At 42.6% G+C, this 16,552-nt stretch overlaps 2 pseudogenes; both read right to left on the bottom strand.

The window, feature by feature from the left end:
* Positions 1–3,182: 3,182 nt before the first annotated feature.
* Positions 3,183–8,606, bottom strand: LOC123065963 (bZIP transcription factor ABI5 homolog; annotated as a pseudogene).
* Positions 8,607–9,495: 889 nt separating this feature from the next.
* LOC123067663 (bZIP transcription factor ABI5 homolog) overlaps positions 9,496–16,552 on the bottom strand; it is a 31,697-nt pseudogene continuing 24,640 nt past the window's right edge.

The raw sequence follows: 16,552 nt of genomic DNA, 5'->3' as shown, positions 1-16,552 counted from the left end.
CCCAACGTCCGCATCCTGTGCCATCTCGATGAGCTTGAGTGCGTTGTCTGCTACAGAAAGGGCTCCGCAGCCGAAGGCATAAGTGGGGGACATCCCACCTACTTAGGACCGGGGTCTCGAGGCAACCAGAGATGCTGCCATTGTCGCTGTCGGCCATGGTCGGAATGAGAAGAACTAGAGAGGGCGAGGCAGCTGGCGAGTAGGTTCGTCCTTTCGCACGCTACAGGAATGATAGTAGTCGATGATGCGAACCACGGAGGTCACCGTTGTTGTCCAACACCCTTTTTCCTCTCATGCATGTGGTCGATTCCTCGGTCAACATATGTTTTTACACTGATAGTTGGGTCCATGTAGACAACACCATCTACAAAACCAGCTAGCAGGCCTCGAGGGGTGATTTATCCGATTTGGGATAGTTCGTGGCTTAAGATAATAATTTTCGACGTGAGGGGGTGATGTGCCCAAACCATCATAGTTTAGGGGGTATATTCACTTTTTTCCAAAAACAAATGGTAACTACTATCAACACCACAATTGTCGCTACATTTGCATCAAACACACAAAATGGCCAGAATGCAAGTCCTCGCCATCGTCTTGCCAGCATAGCTATGGAAGTTGAAATGTGGGTCACTGTTCGGAAGATGTAGTTACCGCAGTGCCGTGACATGTTCCCACCCTTCTTGGCATTAACATTCTCCTTCTGAACCAGCTGTAAAAAAATATTATGACCACAAGGCATTTCCAAAAACACACACACATTAACTATTTTTGGACTTCGCAATTAGATTGTTGCAAGCAATTGACAGATGGTGGTAAGAGTAGCTAGGAGGCTTTTTTCTGAGAAATGGATGATCACCACTGGCCTCCGATGCACAAAGCCATATGAGTATGAGTGTTGATGATCGCCATCATGGTTGGCCTACCAGGAAGCGCCAAAGGCTAGCTGAATACTCCAGTTGCGACCCACGACAGAGGGAAAAGGGAATCGACTACCCAAGCATTGCGACGAGTGACCACCGCCAAGTCTCACAGGACCCCGCGTGACCCCTAATTTGAATAGCTCAAACTTCACTGGTTTAAAAACTATTTGAAGAACTCAAATTTCACAGACGTGGTAAAGTGCACCTATCTGATTAAACTCAACGCGTGTGTCATCTCCACTTCTTCATAAGAGAGAAAAGGCAGAGACTCTCACACACACCTCTGAAATGGACCACACATAGCATCGCATCATATTAAATCGCGAGTACACATGAACATAGTGCTAACTTTCTTTTGTTCCATTTGTCTAACCTTTCTAACAAACCCGTCATAGCCTATATATAAATAGTAACAACAACACAAGTGCACTTGCTTGACCAAACACTGACATTTGGGTCCTTATGGGTTTTAGGTACCACTAGTAAATGACTATACCATGTCGCTTCAAAAAGAAAATCTAACCACTATCAACTCTCATGGGATTTTGTGTGACCACTGATTTGAATAGCTAAAATTTCACCGGATTTAATAAGTATTTGAATGGCTCAAATTTCACTTACGCAAAAAAGTGCACCTACATGACTAAACTCAACTCGTGTGTCATCTACACTTCTTCAAAAGAGAGCAAAGGCAAAGACTCCATCATACACCGGAAATGGACCACACACATAGCATCACATCATCTTGAAGAGCGAGTACACAGGACACGAAGTATCTAGTCCCGAGCTCATATGACCTCTAGTCAACATTAAAATCTAAAAATGTAAAAATATTAAAAAAATTCTAAAATTGGTGCAAACTTTCACAAACATTCTCAGTGCTTGCAAATTTATATCGAAATAACATTCTTGGAAGTCTTATTAAAAAACAAACTCGACACTCCAGAAGTGCTATTTCCGAAAGCATTTTGGAGCATTGTTTTTTTTCCCATGACTTGGACGAATGTTATTTCGGATGAAATTCACAAGCACCAACAACATTTGTCAAAGTTTACACCCAAAAAATTCAGAAATTATTGAAGTTGTTTTTTCATTTTTTTTAATTTACTATTCACAAGTACTACTGGTAAATTACTATACCATCTTGCTCCGAAAAAGGTAAGTACTATCAACACCTATAAAAAATAACAACAAGTCAATTTCACTTGCTTGACGAGATAAAAATTGACATTTGGGTCCTGGCGGGGGTTCGGTACTACTAGTGTATATCATCCCAAAAATAGTGTATATACCCCCCTAAACTTTCACGTTTTAGTCACATCACCCCTAGCGTCGAAAACCAGGATCATAATCCCCTCAACTATCTTAAACCAGACAGATCACCCCCTAGAAGCTTGGTAGGTGGTTTTAGAGAGTGGTTTTGCGTTTTCACAAATAGGAGATGGTTACTGAGGCATATCAAGGCCCATGTGTAATCTACCGTTTCTCCCCCGTAAAATCCCCTTTGACCAAAATAGAGCATGTAGCAAGATGGAGCCATGGTTTCCACTGTCCATGGCCGCAATAGTATCCTCCTCATTCTCGTCATCTTCCACAAATGAGGGTGATGCCACTATGGGCCTATGGGGAGGATGCCCAGCGTCCGCATCCTGTGCCAGCTCGATGAGCTTGAGTGCGTTGTCTGCTACCGATAGGGCTCCGCAGCCGAAGGCATCAGTGGGGGACATCCCACCTACTTAGGACCGGGGTCTCGAGGCCACCAGAGATGCTGCCATTGTCACTATCGGCCATGGTCGGAATGAGAAGAACTAGAGAGGGTGAGGCAGCTGGCAAGTAGGTTCGTCCTTTTGCACGCTGCAGGAATGATAGTAGTTGATGATGCAAACCGCGGAGGTCACCGTCGTTGTCCAACACCTTTTTTCCTCTCATGCATGTGGTCGATTCCTCGGTCAACATATGTTTTTACACTAATAGGTGGGTCCATGTAGACAACACCATCTACAAAACCAGCTAGCAGGCCGGTGATTTGTCTGATTTGGGATAGTTCGTGGCTTAAGATAATAGTTTTCGATGTGAGGGGGTAATGTGCCCAAACCATCATAGTTTAGGGGGTATATTCACTTTTTTCCAAAAAGAAATGGTAACTACTATCAACACCACAATTGTCGGTACATTTGCATCAAACACACAAAATGGCCAGAATGCAAGTCCTCGCTATCGTCTTGCCAGCATAGCTATGCTAGTTGAAATGTGGCTCACTGTTCACCAGATGTAGTTACCGCAGTGCCGCGACATGCTGCCACCCTTCTTGGCATTGACGTTCTCCTTGGACTTATCCATCATCTTCTCAACCAGCTGTAAAAAAATATTATGACCACAAGGCATTACCATAAACACACACACATTAACTATTTTTGGACTTGACAATTAGATTGTTGCAAGGAATTGACAGATGGTGGTAAGAGTAGCTAGGAGGCTTTTTTCTGAGAAATGGATGATCACCACTGGCCTCCGATGCACACAGCCATATGAGTATGCATGTTGATGATCGCCATCATCGTTGGCCTACCAGGAAGCGCCGAAGGCTAGCCAAACAATCAAGTTGTCAGCCGCGACAGAGGGAAAAGGGAATTGACTACCCAAGCATTGCGACGAGTGACCACCGCCAAGTCTCACAGGACCCCGCGTGACCCCTAATTTGAATAGCTCAAACTTCACTGGTTTAAAAACTATTTGGAGAACTCAAATTTCACAGACGCGGTAAAGTGCACCTATCTGATTAAACTCAATGCATGTGTCATCTCCACTTCTTCATAAGAGAGCAAAGGCAGAGACTCTCACACACACCTCTGAAATAGACCACACATAGCATCGCATCATATTAAATCGCGAGTACACATGAACATAGTGCTAACTTTCTTTTGTTCCATTTGTCTAACCTTTCTAACAAACCCGTCATAGCCTATATATAAATAGTAACAACAACACAAGTGCACTTGCTTGACCAAACACTGACATTTGGGTCCTTATGAGTTTTAGGTACGACTAGTAAATGATTATACCATGTCGCTTCAAAAAGAAAATCTAACCACTATCAACTCTCATGGGATTTTGTGTGACCACTGATTTGAATAGCTAAAATTTCACCGAATTTAATAACTATTTGAATGGCTCAAATTTCACTTACGCAAAAAAGTGCACCTACATGACTAAACTCAACTCGTGTGTCATCTACACTTCTTCAAAAGAGAGCAAAGGCAAAGACTCCATCATACACCGGAAATGGACCACACACATAGCATCATATCATATTGAAGAGCGAGTACACATCACATGGAGTATCTAGTCCCGAGCTCATATGCCCTCTAGTCAACATTAAAATCTAAAAATGTAAAAATATTAAAAAAATTCTAAACTTGGTGCAGACTTTCACAAACATTCTCCGTGCTTGCAAATTTTATATCGAAATAACATTCTTGGAAATCTTATTAAAAAACAAACTCGACACTCCAGAAGTGCTATTTCCAAAAGCATTTTGGAGCATTGTATTTTTTTCCCATGACTTGGACGAATGTTATTTCGGGATGAAATTCACAAGCACCAAAAACATTTTTCAAAGTTTACACCCAAAAAATTCAGAAATTATTGAAGTCGTTTTTTCAATTTTTTAATTTACTATTCACCTAGAGCTCAATTGAGCTTGGAAGTAGAAGGGGACTTTCGTAGTACACAACAACATGTTGCTAATTTTCTTTTGTTCCATTTGTCTGAAGTTTCTGACAAATCCATCATCACCTATAAATAGTAACAACAATACAAGTTCACTTGCTTGAGCAAATAAACACTGATATTTGTGTCCTTATGGGTTTTAGGTACCACTAGTAAATTAATATATCATCACAGAAAAGGTAACTACTATCAACACCACAATTATTGCTGCAAATTGCATCAAACACACTAAACATGCAGACTTCATGTACTCCTCCTACCAACACAGCTATGGAAGTTGAATGGCAGGTCAACGTTCATTGGATGGAGCTATCCCAGCACTGCGACAGGGCGTCACCCTTCTTGCCGTTGACGTTTTCCTTTGGTTGTTCCATCTTCTTCACTAGTTGTAAAAAAATAAAGACCACATGGTGTTATCATCAACACACACACTAACTATTTTAAGACATGTCAATTAGATTCTTGCAAGCAATTGGCAAATGATGGTAATTGTAGGAGGATTTTTTCTAAGAAAAACAGGATCAGCCCTGGCCCCCGATGCACACAACCGTAATAGTATGAAGGTTGATACCGTAATAGTATGAAGGTTGAAAATCTCTATCATGGTTGGCCAACCTGGGAGCGCAACTGAAGGCTAGTCAGACCCTTAAGCACTGAGTCGTGATGGAGGGGAAAGGGAATTCACTACCCAAGCATTGCGATGGGTCACCGTCGTCAAGTCTCACGGGATCCCATGTGACCATTTATTTGAATAGCTCAAATTTCACTGGATTTGAAAACTTTTTCAATGGCTCAAATTTCACCCAGGCGGCAAAGAGCGCTTATGTGACTAAACTCAACTCGTGTGTCATCTCCACTTCTTTAGAAGAGAGCAAAGGAGAAGACCCCCCCCCCACACACACACACATCATAAATGGACCACACACATTGCATCGCATCATATTAAAGCTTGAGTACACATCAACGTATTGCTAATTTTCTTTTGTTCCATTTGTCTGAAGTTCCTGACAAACACATATACCTATAAACAGTAACAACAACACACAAGTTCACTTGCTTGACCAGATAAACACTCACATTTGGGTACTTACGGGGTTCAACTACTATTAATAAATTACTATACCATCCTCCTCTTAAAACGAAAGGTAACTGCTATCAACAACATAATTCATTCTCATCCTCCTGCCAGCACGGCTTTGGAAGCTGAATGGCGGGTCACCGTTCACCAGGTGTAGCTTTTGTTGCGCCGCGACTGGGCGCCACCTTTCTTGGGGTTCATGTTCTCCTCAGGCTGTTCCATCATCTTCACCACCAACTATAAGAAAAAAGATCACGACCACAAGATGGTTTCATCAGCACACACACATTGACTGTGTTAATACTTAGCAATTAGATTGTTACAAGCAATTGGCAAGTGATCGTGAGTGTATGAGGATTTTCATGCGATGGTGGAAAAATGTACATACCATTTGCTTCTTGGTCGGCAGAATCGTCTTCTGCAACAAAACAATGAAACTGTTTAGTAACGGTAAGAACTGAAAAGAATAAGAAAACTAAATTGTCTCAGCGTTTTCACTAGCAGCTCCATACCTCCTCACCTTTCAGACAAGCTTTCTCCTCCTTGAGGTGGTTCAGTTTAGCTTCAAGCTCCACGGTATAAGCCTGTAGGATTAACAAATACAGTGTGTACGTGTCACCAACCTTGTTACTAGCGTTGCAGAAATGGCATTGCATAAAAACCAACAATTTTGGCAGTAAGGTAAGTACCTGTTTGGCACACGATCGTGCGTCTAACTCACGGATCATGCGGCAGTGGTGATGCTCGATGCTCCTCTTGCGGGGCTGAATCTCCGGGGTGCCGCATTTCCGGGCGTCGCCATTCTCCATCATCGTTCTATCACCCATGCATTTCATCATGTCAGCCTGCATCATGGCGCTCCTCCCATCCGATAACCCGTGGCTCACGATACCCACTTTACCTTGAGGAGGTGGTGGCGGCGTCGCCATGGTCATCCCTGAGTACCCGTTGTGGACGAACCCCATGTCATCGCCCATCACTGGGAACATGCCATTGGTCGGTTCTATTAGGTACATCGTTGGGCCAGGCTGTTGCCCCTGTTGTGTGGGGTTTATCTGTCCATGGACCATGCCGACCGGTAGAGGTTCCTGGCCAGCGCCAGATCCTCGGACCACGCTGGCCTTGACAAGGAACTTCTACAACATCATCTCTCCATGTGCAACCCTATCGGTTGTTGGCCGCAACCGAACCGCCATTCCCCACGAAACGTAAAATTGCACGGTTGTGCTACCTACCGGCAAGGTGGTGTCCAATAGGGAGCTGCCATCTAACACTATGTGGGCCAAGTATCTTTGTATTACATTTCTTTTCTGGATTTCCCATCTTCATAGTTCCACTATCTCTCTTCAACAGTTGGCCCCCACTAGTGTACTTCACATACATTCATGGCAGTGTGGCAGTAACACTTTTTTTTCTCCCACACAATAAATCCAACCATTTCTTCCTCCTTAGCTAATTTAAAACATCCATATCTTTTAAACCATATATTCATTTGTGAAACTTTTTTTAATTTTGAACTCCTTGCGCCAATACATTTAAAACGAGAGCCATCTTGAATATTTTATAACCATATTTAAATTTGAGCATATATTTCACATGTCAAAATCATCTATTTCACAATGATACATTACAATTTCACTTTCTGTAGTGGCCATTGCACAATTCATAACCTACATTTCACTTTTCACTCATTTCAAATAATCAGTTTCACATTTATACATTGTAATTTTTCATTTCATGGTTAATATTTTCACAATTCAGAACCTACTTTTTACATTTCACTATTACATTTCCCAAAAATCACATATATTTTAGTTACACATTTTTGGAAAACATGTTTCACTCTCTTGAAATAATCAGTTTCACATTTATACATTACAATTTCACATTTTGTGGTTAGTATTTCACAATTCAAAACCTACATTTTTACATTTTGTTGTCATGTTTCACAAAAATCACAAATATTTATTTACCCATTTTTGAAAAAAAAACATATTTCACTCTTTCAAAAAATTAGTTTCACATTCTATGGTTACTATTTCACAATTCAAAACCTACATGTTACATTTCAGTAGTCTGTTTCACAAAAATCACATCTATTTCAATTTTACGTTTGTGAAAAAACATTTTCACTCTTTTGAAATAAACTGTTACACATTTCAAAAAATCACTTTCAAAAATTCATTTGTTTCTAGTAAAATATGATGGTCTTAAATATTTTTGCTGAAATTGTGTTTTAAAAAATTGCAAGTGATATAGGTTCGGTTCACATATGGAATGTGAAATGTTGAAATTTAAATGTGAATAAAGTGGTCCCACCTTCACGCATCTTGACGCGAGTAGTGAATGTCGGATTTGTTGCCGCTAGGTAGCATCAGTGCGCAAAAAGACATTCTGCCATTCCCCAGCACTGGTTGGACAGGAAGTTGCGGTGAGGGATGCGCGGCCTAAGGCTGGGCATGCACCGGTCGGTGCTTCCTATTGATCTCAGCCCACACCTCCTCCACCGTCTTTCGACACAGCTAGGGAGGCAAGGAGAAGGACCCCTGTCAGCATAGGTCACTTCCTCCTGCATCCCCACCACCTCCGCTTCCACCAGCACCCACCACATGAGTCTCCTCCATGCCCACCAAGCCACCGTCGGGCGCCGCTCGGAACTCGTCGGTATTCCATATGTTGCTCATGAACTCATCCATGTTCATGGACCCAAAATTGCGCCACGCCTCGCACACCGACTATTGCAGTTCGTCCAGTGTCAGCGCAAAGATTGAAGATTGCCGTGCAGGCGCAACCATCTGCTCCTCACCTTCGACAATACGCGGGTGTCAGGTGACTTCTTCCTCGGAGAACTTCATGTCCTTGCTCATTTCCGACGCCATCCTGTCTTTCCATTGTGGTCTCTACGTAGGCTCTTGCTTGTGGTGTGTGTTTTAGACTTGGGCGCCGCCCCCCTATTTATAAAGCCTGTCGCATACAAGAGGTAAGCATAGATTAAAGCATTAGATACCTATTTAATTCACGCGATTGGTGAAAAATGTCAACTATAGATAGATAGGTACAGAGTAGATAGTTCGTATCGTACTGCATAGATAGGGTGCTGCCAAAGCGCCAAATGTTCACAAGATGCAGCTACCCCAGCACCGCGACAGACCATCACCCTTCTTGGTGTTGACGTTCTCCTTGGACTATTCCATCATCTTCTCCAGCAGCTATAAAAAAATCACGACCACAAGGTCTTACCATCAGCACACTCACATTAACTGTTTTAACACCTGGCAACTATGTTGTCGCAGGCAATTGGCAAATTATGGTAAGTGTAGGAGGGGTTTTTCTTAAAAAAGAAGGATCACCCCTGGTGTCCGATGCACACAGCAATAAGAGTATGAGGGTTGATGATCCCTATCATGGTTGGCCAATGAGGGAGCACAATTGAAGGCTAGTCGGACCATCAAGTAGTAAGTCACGACGTAGTGGGAAAGTGACTCGACTACCCAAGAATTATGATGGGTGACCACTGCCAAGTCTCTAGGGATCCCGCGTGACCACTGGTTGAATAGCTCAAATTTCACTAGATTTAAGAACTATTGGAATGTCCAAAATTTCAGCGACGCAGCAAAGTGTGCCTACGTGACTAAACTCAACTCGTGTGTCATCTCTACTTCTTCAGAAGAGAGGAAAGGCGAAGACTCCCACACACATATCTAAAATGGACCACACACATAGCATCGCGTGACATTAAAATCGAGTACACATCAACATATTGCTAATTTATGTTTGTTCCGTTTGTTTGAAGTTTCTAACAAACCCATCATTATGTATTTATAGTAACAACAACACAAGTTCACTTGCCTGACCACATACCGACATTTTATTCCTTCTGATTGTTGGGTACTACTCGTAAATTACTATACCATCTCGCTCCGAAAAGGTAACTACTATCAACTGCTATAAACAATAGCAGCAACTCAAGTTCACTTGCTTGACCAGATAAACATTGAGATTTGGGTCCTGGCGGGTTTTGGTACTACTAATAAATTACTATTCATCCTAAAAATAATGTATATACCCCCCTAAACTATCACGTTTCAGTCACATCACCCCCTATTATCAAATACCAGGATCTTAATCCCGTCAACTATCTTAAACCAGACAGATCACCCCCTAGAAGCTTGGTAGATGGTTTTAGAGAGTGGTTTTACATTTTCACAAATAGGAGATGTCGACTGAGGGCATATCAGGGCCCATGTCTAAGTGTAATTAACCGTTTGTCCCTCCTAAAATCCCCTCTAACCGAAATAGAGCATGTAACAAGATGGAGCCACCGTTTTTGCCATCCATGGCTACAACGATATCCTCCTGGTTCTCACCATCTTCAACGGACGAGGGTGGCGCCACTATGGGACTATGGGGAGGATGCCCAGCGTCCCCATCCAGTGCCAACTCGATGAGCTTGTGTATGTTGTCTGCTAACGGCAGGGCGCCGCAGCCGAAGGAGTCAGTGGGGGACATCCCACCTGCTTCGGACCGGGGTCTCGAGTCCACTAGAGATGGTGCCATTGTCGCTCTCGGCCATGGTCGTAATGATAAGAAGTGGAGAGGCCGATGCAGGTGGCGAGCAGGGTCATCCTTCCCCACGCTGCAGAAACGATAGTAGTCGGGGAGGTGGAGCCGCGGAGGTCACCGTCGTCGTCCTACACCTTCCTTACCCTCGTGCATGCGGTCGGTTCCTTCGCCAACATATGTTTTTACATTGTCAGGTGGGTCCTCGTGGGGGTGGGGGGTGATCTGTCCGGTTCGGGATAGTTAGGGCGTTAAGATACTAGTTATCAATGTGAGCAAGTGATGTGCCCAAACCATCATAGTTTAGGGGGGTATACACAGTTTTTTTCCAAAAAGAAATGTTAATTACTATAAACACCACAATTGTCTGTGTAGTTGCATCAAACACAAAACGACCAGAATGCAAGTCCTCCTCATCGTCTTGCCAACACATTTATGGAAGTTGAAATGTGGGTCACCATTCACCAGATGCAGTTGCCAAAGTGCCGCGACATGGCGCCACCCTTCTTGGCATTGACGTTCTCCTAGGACTCTTCCATCATTTTCTCCACCAGCCAAAAAAAATATTATGACCACAAGGCGTTAACATCAACACACACACATTAACTGTTTTTAGACTTGGTAATTAGATTGTTGCAAGCAATTAACAAATGATGGTAAGTGTAGGAGGCTTTTTTCTGAGAAATGGATGATCACCACTACCCTCCAATGCACACAGCCATATGAGTATGCATGTTGATGATCGCCATCATGGTTAGCCAACCTGGTAGTGTATGAAGGCTAGCCGAACCCTCAAGTTGTGAGCCGCGACAGAAGGAAAAGGGAATGGAGTACCCAAGCATTGCGATGGGTGACCACCGTCAAGTCTCATGGGATCCCGCGTTTCCACTAATTTGAATAGCTCAAACTTCACTCGATTTCAAAACTATTTGAATATCTCAAATTTTACAAATGTGGTACCTATGTGACTAAACTAAATTCGTGTGTCATCTCCACTTGTTCATAAGATAGCGAAGGCGAAGACTCTCACACACACCTCCAAAATAGACCACACATAGCATCACATCATATTAAAGCGCGAACACACATCAATATAGTGCTAACTTTCTTTTGTTCCGTTTGTTTGACCTTTCTGACAAACCTACCATCACCTATATATAAATAGTAACAACAACACAAGTGCACTTGCTTGACCAAACACTGACATTTGGGTCTTTATTGGTTTTAGGTACCACTAGTAAATGACTATACCATGCCGCTACGAAAAGAAACGCTAACTACTATCAACTCTCATGGGATTTTGTGTGACCACTGATTTGAATAGCTAAAATTTCACCTGATTTAATAACTATGTGAATGGCCTAAATTTCACTTACGCAACAAAGTGCATCTACATGACTAAACTCAACTTGTGTGTCATCTGCACTTCTTCAGAAGATAGCAAAGGCATAGACTCCATCATACACTAGAAATGGAACACACACATAGTATCACATCATATTAAAGAGCGCACACAAGACAAGGAGTATCTAGTCAACATGAAAATCCAAATATGTAACTTTTTAAAAAATTCTGAAATTTTTTGGGTGCAAACTTTCACAAATATTCTCAGTGCTAGGGATAACTTTCTTTAGTGTTGATATTTTGAAAGACATGGTTGCTTGTTGATATGCTTTAGTATTGAAGTCTTTATGTCAAATATCGACTATTGCTTTGAACCATCTAAAATTCAAAATGTCCATGCTACAAAAGAAAAGAGTATGTGATGAACATGTTAGGCAACATTCCACATAAAAAAATCTATTTTTATCATTTACTTACTTGAGGACGAGCAAGAATTAAGCTTGGGGATACTGAGACGTCTCCAACGTATCTATAATTTTGGTTGTTCCATGCCATTATATTATAATTCTTGGATGTTTTACAATCATTTTATAACAACTTTAGATCAGTTTTTGGGACTAACCTGATGACATACTGCCCGGTGCCAATTGCTGTTTTTTGCTTGTTTCTTACTTCGCAGAATATCCCTATCAAACGGAGTCCAAATGCAGCAAAACTTTTTGGAGATTTTTTGGGACTAGAAGACAACTTGGGAGCCAAGGAAGCACCTGGGGGGAGGCCCGTGGGGCCCATGATATACCAAGGGGCGCCAAAGGCCCTTGGCGTGCCCTGATATATCATGAGGCCCACGAAGGTCGTCTCCACCGCTTCTCAGCTCTATAAATACCCAAATATTCCAGCCGCCGCAAGTTCCAAAACCACGAGATCCAATTTAACATGATCACAGAGGGGTTCATCGTCCTCATCGGTGCCTCTCCGATGATGCGTGAGTAGTTCACCGTAGACCTACGGGTCCATAGGCAGTAGCTAGATGGCTTCCTCTCTCTTTTTGATTCTCAATACAATGGTCTATTGGAGATCTATTTGATGTAATGACTTTTTGTGGTGTGTTTGTTGGGAACCGATGAAGTTCGAGTTTATGATGAGATCTCTATCCATGGATATTATTTGAGTCTTCTTTGATCTCTTATATGCATGATTATTTATAGCCTCGTGATTCTTATTCAAATCTTGGGTTTAGTTAGGCCAACTAGATCAATTTTCTTGCCATGGGAAGAGGTGCTTGTGTTCGATCTTACGGTGTCCTCACCCAGTGACAGAAAGGGTAGCGAGGCACGTATGTATCGTTGCTATTAAGGATGACAAGATGGGGTCTATACCTACATGAATAGATCTTGTCTACATCATGTCATCGTCATTATTGCATTACTCCATTTCTCCATGAACTTAATACACTAGATGCATGCTGGATAGTGGTCGAGTGTGGAGTAATAGTAGTAGATGCGGAATCATTTCGGTCTACTCATCTTGGATGTGATGCCTATATAATGATCATTGCCTTGGATATCGTTATAATTATTTGTTCTTCTATCAATTGCCCAATAGTAATTAGTTTACCCACCGTATGCTATTTGCTCGAGAGAAGCCACTAGTGAAATCTATGGCCCCGGGTCTATCTTTTATCATATTGCTTTCCCATCTATATTTTACCGTATTTGTTTTCAGATCTATTATTCCAAAAACCCAAAAATACCTTGCTGCACTTTTTATTTGCATATTTTATTTCGTGTTTTATTCAGATCTATTTATCCAAACTCATACCATTTAATCTATGTTCTACTGAGGAGGGATTGACAACCCCTCTTACGCGTTGGGTTGCGAGGTTTTGTTATTTGTGTGCAGGTACCGTTTGCATAGTGTTGCTTGGTTCTCCTATTGGTTCAAGAACCTTGGTTTCATAACTGAGGGAAATACTTGCCGTAGCTGTGATGCATCATCCCTTCCACCTTGGGGAAATACTAACACAGTTTAAGCCACGTAGAAGGAAATTTTTGGCGCCGTTGCTGGGGAGACATCATCAACATCTATCAGGTTCCTAATCACAATCTCATCTCCTTGCAATTTACAATATTTGCCATTTGTCTCTTGTTTCCATCTTCCCCACTTCTAAAACGTTTTAGCAAAAAGCACAAAAATATTTGCCTTTTTACTTGCCTTCCTTTTGTTTGCCTTTTTGTTCGTTCGCTATCTTTGCTTGTGTGCCATGTGTCTTCTATTTGCTTGCATCTTCGCTTGCTAAAAAATCTATTGATATGGATCCTCATTTACTTTCTAATCTTTTCAAAAGATCCAATTATGATGAACCAATTGCTAGTGAGTTGAGTGCACTTGATTATCTCTATGAAGTTTTCCTTGAAATTCGTGAATCTGAAAATTGCGATGAAGTGTTAAAAGAAGAAATTTATGAAGTGATTGACGGTTGTCGGATTTTGGGTTTCGCAAACCCTTGAGAGGTCTGAACTCTGGGGTGCGTGCGGAGATCTCAACCTCCCCAGTCTGCCTACTCGCAAATCTCATAGCCTAGCTCGTCGAACTCAAGGGAAAGTGGGACACAACAGTTTACCCAGGTTCGGGCCACCTTGTGGTGTAAAAGCCTACTCCTGCTTTGTGGTGGATTGGCCTCGAGGGGTTGAGTGTCATGCCCAATATGCGGCCCTATCCTAAAGGAACTCAAAGGTCCCACCAAGGATAGAAGCGCATATTGGAGACTCTTTTGCAAGGTGGATATCATTACATTGAATCATTACATAATAGTTGGGGATACATACAAGAGGCATAGAATGCCACACAAATACAACATCATCATACATAAGAGCAACATCCGACTACGAATGAAACACAAACAGAAACTCAAACGACATCCACCCTGCTAGCCCAGGCTGCCGACTAGGAACCTATCCCCTGAACGACGAAGCAGAAGAAGAACTCAAAACAAGCAAGCATCGCTATCGCGTCATGACCATCGTTATACCTGTACCTACAACTGTTGTTGTAGTAATCTGTGAGCCACGAGGACTCAGCAATCCCATTACCATGGGTATCAAGACTAGCAAAGCTTAATAGGAATGGAAAGGATAAGTGGTGAGGTTGCAGCAGCAACTAAGCATATATGGTGGCTAACATACGCAAATAAGAGCGAGAAGAGAAGCAATGCAACAGTCGAGAAGCTATAAGTGATCAAGGGGTGATCCTGAAACTACTTGCGTTCAAACATAACACAAACTATGTTCACTTCCCGGACTCCGCCGAGAAGAGACCATCACGGCTACACACACGGTTGATGCATTTTAATTCGAATCTGGTGTCAAGTTCTCTACAACCGGATATTAACAAATTCCCATCTGCCACATAACCGCGGGCATGACTTTCGAAAGTTTAAACCCTGTAGGGGTGCCCCAACTTAGCCCATTATAAGCTGTCAAGACCAACGAAGGATATTCCTTCTCCCGGGAAGACCTGATCAGTCTCGGAATCCCGGTTACAAGACATTTCGACAATGGTTAAACAAGACCAGCAAGACCACCCGAATGTGCCGACAAATCCCGATAGGAGCTGCACATATCTCATTCTCAGGGCACACCGGACAAGCTAAGCATACGAGTACCAACATAACCCAAGTTGCCAAGGGACGGTCTCGCACGGTGCTCTAGTTTGGACCAACACTCAGAGGAGCACTGGCCCAGGGGCGGGGGGGGGGGGGTAAATAAAGATGACCCTCGGGCTCCGGAAACGCAAGGGAAAAAGGCTTAGGTGGGAAATGTTAAAACCAAGGTTGGGCCTTGCTGGAGGAGTTGTATTCAAAGCAAACTGTCAAGGGGGTCCCATACACCCGGCCGCGTAAGGAACGCAAAATAGAGGAACATAACACTGGTATGACGGAAACTAAGGCGGCAAGAGTGGAACAAAACACCAGGCATAAGGCTGAGCCTTCGACCCTTTACCAAGTATATAGATGCATTAATTAAATAAGAGATATTGTGATATCCCAACATAATCTTATCCATCATGGAGCAATCTTCGACTTCACCTGCAACTAACCATGCTATAAGAGGGGCTGAGCAAAGCGGTAACATAGCCAAGCAACGGTTTGCTAGGAAGGGTGAAAAGGTCAGAGGCTGACATGGCAATATGGGAGGCTTGAACAACAGGTGATATGTAGCACAGCATAGCGGTAGATCGAAGCAACTAGCATAGCAATGATAGTAGTGAGATCCAGGGTAGCGGTCATCTTACTTGAAATCCTGCTTGGAAGAAGAACGAGTCCATGAAGAAGACGAACGGATGAAGACGAACCAAGCGTAGTCGAACGAATCCTCACGATCGCAACGAAACAGGAACTATCGAGAAGAAGCACAACCGGAAAGAAGCAAACACATGGTAAACATACAACACATAAACATGACATGATGCACAACCAAGCATGATGCATGACAAAGGCTACATGAATCTACTCATGGCAAGAGATGATGCATACAAGAGCAACACATCAAAGCAAGTTTAAATGAGGCCGGAAACAACATATAACAAATCCGGTAAGTCCTCATATGCAAATTTCGAAATTGGACCAGATCTGAATAAATTATGTTCAAGTTGTTAAACAGCAAGTTAAAATGCACCAAGATGATCTACCCGAAATTCTAGTCAAGTTTCATATTAAGTTCATTTAATTCGGAGCTACGGCCTAGAAGATATGAGCAAAACAAGTTAAACATGGCATTGATGCAAAACACATTCAAACATCAATCAAACGCACTCAAAACATGGATGCAACATGGCATGATGAAACTACATGCAATTCTAAGCAAGTTTCATATAGAGCATGCTCAAAACGGAGCAACGGTGCAACACATACACTCCAAAT

The sequence above is a fragment of the Triticum aestivum genome, chromosome 3B, assembly GCF_018294505.1.
Source record: "Triticum aestivum cultivar Chinese Spring chromosome 3B, IWGSC CS RefSeq v2.1, whole genome shotgun sequence".
Taxonomy (NCBI): domain Eukaryota; kingdom Viridiplantae; phylum Streptophyta; class Magnoliopsida; order Poales; family Poaceae; genus Triticum; species Triticum aestivum.
Note: the sequence above shows the minus strand (reverse complement) of the source record. Positions and strands in the feature narration are given on the sequence as shown.